We start from the raw sequence: 8,687 nt of genomic DNA on the forward strand, positions 1-8,687 counted from the left end.
ATTCTTAACACTTAACATAGTTTTCATGAATCATTTCATTTGTTCATTTCAGTGGGCACACATGTCCACAAATTAGCATATCTAATAATAAATAGAAAATTGTGATTTCTTCCTAACAGTTATAAATATAGACATTGAGGTAGTTTGATTCATGTGACCCCCATAAATTTAGGTGATCTGAATACTAGGTTCCCAGCTGATGGAGATTTGGGAATTAAAGCCTCCTACAGGCAGCATATTGTTGGTGGTGGGCTTATGGGTATTATAGCCAGCTCCCCCTTTCTAGTGTTTGCACACTCTGTTGTTCCTGTTGTCCACCTTATGTGGGCCAGTGGGTGATGTACACTCTCTGCTCATGCCATCATTTTCTTCTGCCATTGTGGAGCTTTCTCTCAAGCCTATAAGCCAAAATAAACCTCTTTTTCCCACAAGCTACTCTTGGGTGGGTGATTTCTAGCAGCAATGTGAACCAGATTACGTAGACATGTACACATGAAAATCAATGACAGTAACAGAAAAGTAGCTAACTAACTGAAATTTGGGTTCTGAGTCTTATTTACCAAGAAATAACATGACATTTGAAAAATTCCAATGTCTAGCATACATTTTAGTTTATACTTCTTGAAAGGATAATTATATCTCTCTGCATTAGAAATTATTAGTAAGTGTAAATAATAAACAAAAATGATATAGGACATATATCCACATAATCTAAGAATAGTCACAACCAAATTGAGACCCAAGTGGAAAATATGTTGAAGATGGGATCTCTGTGTATTCCATTTGCCTGCTTTAATTTTAAGCATAGTCTTCAATAAGTGTGTGATTTATTTAATCACAGTATATACTTTAATCAAAAGATAGTAGAGTTCACTAGAAAACTGTTTTAGTAAGTATAAAGATCTAGAAATGGATATGTTTAAGTTTTTACTATATGATGTATATCTCTGAACCTCAGACAATTAACAGTTTCCATATGAATTAATAGCTCTTATTCATTGATAGTAGTAGATTTCTGAAGAATGACACTGAAAAATATAATGATCCTAAATTTTAATTCAATTGAAGTTTCAAGCTGAAGCATTAATAACTGCTTTTATGTAGAATTGGATGGAAAATGGTAGTATGTTAGCGTAGCCTGCTCCTAGATGTCACTTAAACTGCATTCTAGCTTTCTTGGTATTGAGGGAAAATAACTTGAGTCAAAGAAATACCTGATAAATAAGTGGATGAACATAGATAGTGTTATAGTGCCTTCTCATTGCTGGTACAAAGCACCTGTCCAAAAGCATCTGATGGTAGGATAGTTTTCATTTTCCCTTATAGTCTCTAGGGAAGCTTCATAATGGCAGGTGAAAGTATGGCATGAGCAGAGGCTGGACATCACCTCTGCACAACAGGAGGAAAACGGCATCAGGAGAGTGATCCAACCACTTGCAAGGTGAATGGGTTATAATATTCCTAAGCCTACTTCTAACAGAACACCTCCTTCAGAAAGACTTCACCTCCAAAATTGCCACCAGCTGGTGACCAAACATTCAGAACACATTAGTTTAAAGGGGACATCTGATTCAAAAAGATATAAAGATGGCTTGGGGTTTAAGGTGCTTTCCTGGGAAGCCTAACCACCCAGATTTGATTCCCCAGTACCCACATAAATCCAGTTGCACAAGGGAACACATACATCTGAAGTTTGTTTTCAGAGGCTCTAGCATGCCCATTTTCTCCTGCAGTCTCCCCCCTTCTTTCTCACTCCCAGGTAAATAACTAATCAGAAAACAATGATAGAAAGATGAATAGATACAAAGATAAATAAATGGTAGATGGCAGATAGATAGAAGAATTTCTTTTATCTCACTCAATTTGTTTAAGAAATAGAATTAAATTAAAACCATTCATGTATAAATTATTGGACTTTGCTACTTTGATAATAAAGCTCTACACCAAAGCTGCCTTGAATCATTAATATAGTGTATATATGGGATATTTAATGTGAAAGCATTTTTGAAATTGTATATATACTAGGCTCAAGCTGTGAATATATTAATTAAGAATTCCTGTGCTTGCTTCGGCAGCACATATACTAAAATTGGAACTATACAGAGAAGATTAGCATGGCCCCTGCGCAAGGATGACACACAAATTCGTGAAGCGTTCCATATTTTTTCAAATAAATAAATAAAAAATTTAAAAAAAAAGAATTCCTCTTTAAGGATTTCTACTTTAGTTGATTATCTTGGCTGAAATTAGTGCTAGTATGCAACACATATACAGATAGTTTCATACAAATGCTACTGATGAAAATTTAAATTTACTAATGTCATGTACATACTGTGAGCCAGCATAAACATCAACTTGCAGTCCTCCAGGGCACTGACATTAGAAGGCCAGTAGTGTTAGATAATAACTCAGGCAGATTTGAGAGCAAATAGCCATTTTATATATTTTCCACTCCAATGTTTTCATCCAGATTTGCAAGTGCCTCTGTCTCATACTGCTGGCAACCCAGATCACAATGACTGTCAAGGCTGCTCAAGAATGAACAATTGTGTGCCTATTCCCAGGATAACATCTGCAGGAAAACAACTCAGGCAGATATGTTCAGTTATGCAAGCAACCACTACTTTCTTTTTATCTCCAGCAAGACATTTGAGGCACAATTGTGTTGCACCTGCAAAGATGCTCCTGAGGGTTTCCCCTCCCTTCTATCAAGATGAGGTTCTGATGATCCTGATTGTTCTGGAAGAAAACTGGGAGGGGCTCAATTATTGTGGTCTGTTACCAGTAGGCAGGAGTTTTTGGCCTATTTTTGCTTTCCCTATAGCTTTATTTATATAAATAAGACAAATGTCACATTTACACAAATCCTTTAAATAAAATGGCACATACTTAGCACATCAGCCTGTTGTCTTCCCCACAAGAGATCCACCAGTGCAGAATGTGTGATCAGTCTTTCCAAACTTCCCACTCTTCCGCTTCTTCATACAACGTCACTTCTGTGTCTGCTATGCTAATTCTTCTTGCCATTTATTCTGCCATATCATTGTCATAAATATTTTCTTCATTAAAAATATAAATGAGTATTGAGTATTTTAAGTTTTGTCATGTCACCTTTTCTTACTACCAGTATGTATTATTTTTAAAGGTTTTTTTTTTTTCTAATTTATTTGAAAGTGACAGAAAGAGAGAGAGACAAAGAGAGAAAGAATGTGTGTGTCATGGCCTCCAGTCACTGCAAATGAACTCCAGACGAATGCAGCCCCTTGTGCATCTGGCTAACTTGGGTCCTGAGGTATTGAGCCTCGAACCAGGGTCCTTAAGCTTCACAGGCAAGTGCTTAACCACTAAGCCATCTCTCCAGCCCCCAGTATGTGCTTTTATCATTTCATAGCAGTTCATAGCATAGTTACTTCTAATAAAAGTACACCAATTTCACCATTGGCCTTAGTTGAGGCTGTTCCTTCTGCCTTGAAGTGTTGTAAGATCTCATTTTATGTATAATCAGTGTCATATTTGTATTCTTTTATCAACATATAAGCCCATTCCCTTATTTTTAAATGTACTTAATTTAATCTCATTGTTACTCTATTAAATCTCTTCTGGACTGACTTAGTTCTGCACTTGACTGTTGAATTTTTCTTTTCATCTTGTTTGCCCTATTTTATTCTACTTACCAGTATTTTATTTTCAATGGTTTATCATGCACCCATCCTTTATGAGGAGAAATAACATTTGTTAAATGGAAATGTTCAAGGAGAGATTTGTGGATATGTAAATGCCTCTTCTAGCCTGTGGTCACCGACGGTTCATGATTTAGTATGTGTCCCAGCCACAGTGGGCGACACGTTCCTACAGTGTGCCTTCCTTCTATGTTTAGTTCCAGAATCCTCAGGGGTCAATCTCTGCCATTCTACAGGATGACTATAAGACATCTTTTCTTACCCTTTCAATTAACTTTTCTTAGCATATCATATATCTTTCCTTGTGGCATGCTGGAGTATGAGTTCTCTGTCACACACACATAGCATCAGTGACTGTGGGACAAATGAAAAATAGACTATCTCAGTAATTAAATAAAAATATTAAGAAAAGTCAAATAAATAATTTAGAATGGAATAGTATAATAATCATTAGAAAATTAGGTTGTGTGGTTGGGATCTCTTTGTATTATTTCCAAAATCTGTACATGAATCTCCAATTTTCCCCAAATGAAAGTTTGGTGATTTTACATTCTTTTTTTTTTTTCTTTATCAGTTTTGTACATGCTCAGTGTGTAAACAGCCATATTGGTACCAATATTAGCCTCTTCCCTGTCCTTCCCCTTTCAAAGATCCCCTCCTCATTGGGCATTCTGGGTTGTGCATTGTGCGGGTAGCCATCTGTTATGGGAGGAGGCAATGTCTCTGTGCATAATGTCCCAGCTTCCCCCTCTAACTATCTTTCGGCCCCCTCTTCCATGAATTTCTCTGAGCTATGTTGGTTTCATTTTCAGGTCTATTTCAGTGATGAGGTCTTTGGAGCATCTTGTCTCTGGAAATCTGGTTTGGAAGGATTTGAGTGTTCTCTGTGTCTATCTCCTTCACCCTTTTGCTGATACCAGGTTCACCAAGAAAGCAGCACTCTTGCTCATTTCCCCAGTTACTCTTAGTTCCAGCTGGGGCCCTGGTGAGGTGTGATGGGCTGCTTCTCTCCTCAGGATCTGCATCCATCTGATAAAGAGAAGCAAATTCTCTGATGGATAGTGAAGTCAGCACCAGATAAATGGGATAACCATTATTATTTTAGAGAGAGTTTAATAAGTAGGACTTCTTGTAACCCATGACTGGTAGAAGGTTGATATTGGAGAGCAAACTCATTTTTTTTTTTTTTGTATATGGTTCTGACTTGTTTTCTGGCTCCAACTATGGGTTCCATTCCACTGAGCAGATCAGTCCAGTTGGTTTCCCACCATTTCTATGCACCACTATTGCATTTCTAGGAGCATCACATCAGGTTGTTTGCTGCTAAGTAGCATCACTTGTACAGATATTGGTCATTTTCCCCCAGTTGCTCATGTAACACCTTCTGGCACTAGACATGCTAACTGTCTGGGGACTGACTCTCTTCCAGCTTCCAGCTATGTCACTCCATGTTACATGCCAACAAAGGATGGGTCTTACCACTAACCTATGGTAGGTCATTAAGTGCTCTAACATAAATCTGTCTTCTTTTGGGAGACATTGTAGGTCTCTCTGATCAAAAATTCAATGTGGATGATATCCACCTACTGGTGCTGGGAGTTACAAGTCAGTGACCAAGAAGATAAGGAAGAAAAGGATAAGTGATATAAAAGAGATAGAGAGATGAAAGAGAAGAGGGAGAGAGAGAAAAAAAAAAACAGTAACAGGAGGAGATAATGGTCAGTTTTCGTTGTACACTCTCCACAGTCTTGTGAATCTGGTGTTCCATCTAAGGGCCTGGTGAAGGTTCAACCATTTGGTCTGAACTTTAGGATACAGGGTTTTATGGTACCATTGCCATTTGGGTCCAGTTTTGTTTTTACAATATTATGTTTTACAAGGATTGCAACTCTTCATTTATTTGAGTATATATCCCAAAGTAAATGTCATACATCTAATATTAGTTCTGTGTAGTTTTTTTTAAGTATTTTTACTTATTTATTTATTTGAGAGTGACAGACACAGAGAGAAAGACAGGTAGAGGGAGAGAGAGAGAGAGAATGGGCGTGCCAGGGCTTCCAGCCTCTGCAAACGAACTCCAGACGTGTGCGCCCCCTTGTGCATCTGGCTAACGTGGGACCGGGGGAACCGAGCCTCGAACCGGGATCCTTAGGCTTCACAGGCAAGCTCTTAACCACTAAACCATCTCTCCAGCCCTCTGTGTAGTTTTTAAATATGGCTCTTAGCAGTAGCATTATATCAACACTAGAACATAAGCTGAGAATTTTTTCATGATCTTCTGTTGTGACATTTTCCAAAGTATGAAGGATATTTTTATCTTTTGAGTAAATAGTAAAATTACCTGATACCATACCACTGAAATATCTTTCCTTTACTTTCTTTTCTACTTTCTTTTTTATATGTGCTACTCTGTGCATCTGATTTTACATGATTTTACAAACCCAGGTCTTTAGGCTTTGTATGCAAGCTCCTTTAGTGCTGAGCCATCTCTTCAGCCCTGAGATAGTTTTCTTATAACTGTTTATAATGCTATTTTTTCTCTTCTTCACCTATGACTTAAGTATCAATTTTGCTGGAAAGTTATCAAAGATGTCATCATTTAAAAAAAAAAAACCTCATAGGAATTAAGCTACTTATCATATATGAGATAATTTTATAATAACTTGCTTTCTGCTTAAAGTTACTGAGGTTTTATTGTTATTCACTTTAGCACATATACTATCTATTACTTATGAAAAAGTAAAGTATTTAAGCAAATACAATTTATCGTTTATAAGAAGATTTGAGAAGAAATATTGTCTCAAAGTCTCTTTTTAATTTAGAAATGATTTTAATTTTTAGTTTGTTTATTCAATTTTAAGCTTCTTTTTGTTATTGATTTCTAGACATTAAATTCTGAAGACATGGTCACCTCTAAAATCTTTTTTTTTTTTAACATTTACAGAGAACATAGTTGATATCCCAGTACAAAACTAAAGGCTAAAATATGTTTGTCTTTTGAGCCTTTTTTTTAACCTTTGGATTTAGAGCACAGATTCTGCGTTGTTTCATGGAGTTGTACAGGAGAGGATGCAACAGCACAGGAAAGCCACATGTGCACTGGATGCTTCGCATCACTGTGTGCTGTTTTCACAGTGGTTCTGCAGCTAGTATGTAATTCAGGCTGGATAATGGGATTGTAGCTGTTTCTCCTTCTGATAGAACTGATGTTTCTTTTTATGGCTGCTAGTGAACATGTTATTCAAATTGAAATCATTATTATATTTCTCTCTTTTCTGTCTCAGATCAAGCCATATTAACAGACTTGATTCCTATTCATTTCATTGCAAGTCCCCTTAAGGTATAACTTGCAGCTTCATGCTTTTAAAGAGAAAAGGGCACACAATTAGTTTATCAAAAGCTAATACCTTAAAGGCACAGTGTTAAGAATACCTATAAATCAAAACTCATAAAATACATTAGCATTTTAAACAAAATGTCCCAAAGGACATGGAGGAGGAGGATTCTGGCTTTTCTTTTCAGCACCTTTACAAATGTTTCAGTATTTTGGCAAGATATAACCATGCCATTATATGCCTGCTTTAGAAAAGCCATCTTAAACACTAATGTCTGTAAAATCAATCCTAACTTACAATCCATTTCAAGTACCATTACAGTATGTGTCATGTGACATATGGGCAAGTGTTTAAGATGCTTAAAGAAATGTACTTCACTCATAAAAGAAGTAGTAGATGTAAAAGTATTGATCTGACACAGTGTAAGAGCTAGGAAGCACATTACTAAGTGGATATAATTTGTAAAATTAACTCATGAAAATTAAATAATAGTGCTATATTTCTGGAAAACTCTTTCATGCAATTTCATTACCACAATAACAAATGTTTGCCAAGAAGAAACTCTCACTGATATTAAAAACACAAAGACATGTAGACATACAAATGTGATTGACTGCATCCATCTAAGGATTTGCATGCACATAAATGGTGTACACACATGCACATAGGCTTGAATATTTCTTTCAGGGCTTTGTTATAAGATCCTTTCTAGATACAATATGCATGATGAAAACTGAGGAATTCATAAACTGTCCAAGACTTAAGAACAGAGGCTGAGAATTTGCCTTTATAGTCTGCCAAAATGGTTCAATACAAGGGTTGCTTGAATTGTTAAACATTCTCAGAAATATAAACAAATGCATGTGAAATTTCACTTATTTTGTTCTATTATTCACCTATTCCTATTTAAATTTCCTGTTTTAGTCAAATTATTTTCCTAATACTTCATACATCTGAATTGAGAAACTAGTAACACTAGATCTTTTGCCCAAATAAGTGCAGACACATTCAACTATTTCTCATGGAATTTTACTCTAATGCTATTTTTTTCTGAGCCTCAATGTTAACACCTGAAAAAATGGAAGCAGTGGTCTTTCTCTTCTTTGTAATCACAAGCATGTGAAGTGAACAGAAAACATATACATAGAATTTTAAATATGATGCATCATATGATATAACTATCTTGCAAAAGGAATATTACAGGTGTGTACTGAGATACACACCTGCAATCCCAGCACTTGGAGCCTGAGCTTCAAGGATCTCTTCAAGCTCCATGACAGCCTGGGCTGCATAGTGAATTGTAGGTCAATACAGGCTACAATATAAGATCTTATCTCAAAAACAAAAACAAAATACCCTAAAATTAATAAATCATATAACTCAATATTGATATATAAGTATTTGATTGAAGAAATAAATCCATTGGAAAACAGACAAATCTATAGAAAACGTCTAATACCATTGTGGTAGTTTGAGCAGATGTCCACTAACAAATTCAGGAGTTCTATGCAAGGCTGTAACTTGGATTTCCAGGTGTCTGGCTAGAGGAGGGGTCACTGTGGGTGGATCCTAGGACCCATTCCTAAAGTGTGTTTGGAGGCAGATCTGGAATTCCAGCCTGAGGTATGCAGAGAGCAGTCTGAGTTCAGCCTGAGTTCCCTGCAATTTGGCT

General features: G+C 36.3%; 1 non-coding gene across 1 annotated transcript; it reads left to right on the forward strand.

Moving 5' to 3' along the window:
* The first annotated feature begins 2,059 nt into the window (after positions 1-2,059).
* LOC123458924 lies at positions 2,060-2,166 on the forward strand. The gene has a single exon (XR_006635860.1). It is a non-coding gene; the product is annotated as a U6 spliceosomal RNA (small nuclear RNA).
* Positions 2,167-8,687: the final 6,521 nt, after the last annotated feature.

The sequence above is a fragment of the Jaculus jaculus genome, chromosome 2 (genome assembly GCF_020740685.1).
Source record: "Jaculus jaculus isolate mJacJac1 chromosome 2, mJacJac1.mat.Y.cur, whole genome shotgun sequence".
Taxonomy (NCBI): domain Eukaryota; kingdom Metazoa; phylum Chordata; class Mammalia; order Rodentia; family Dipodidae; genus Jaculus; species Jaculus jaculus.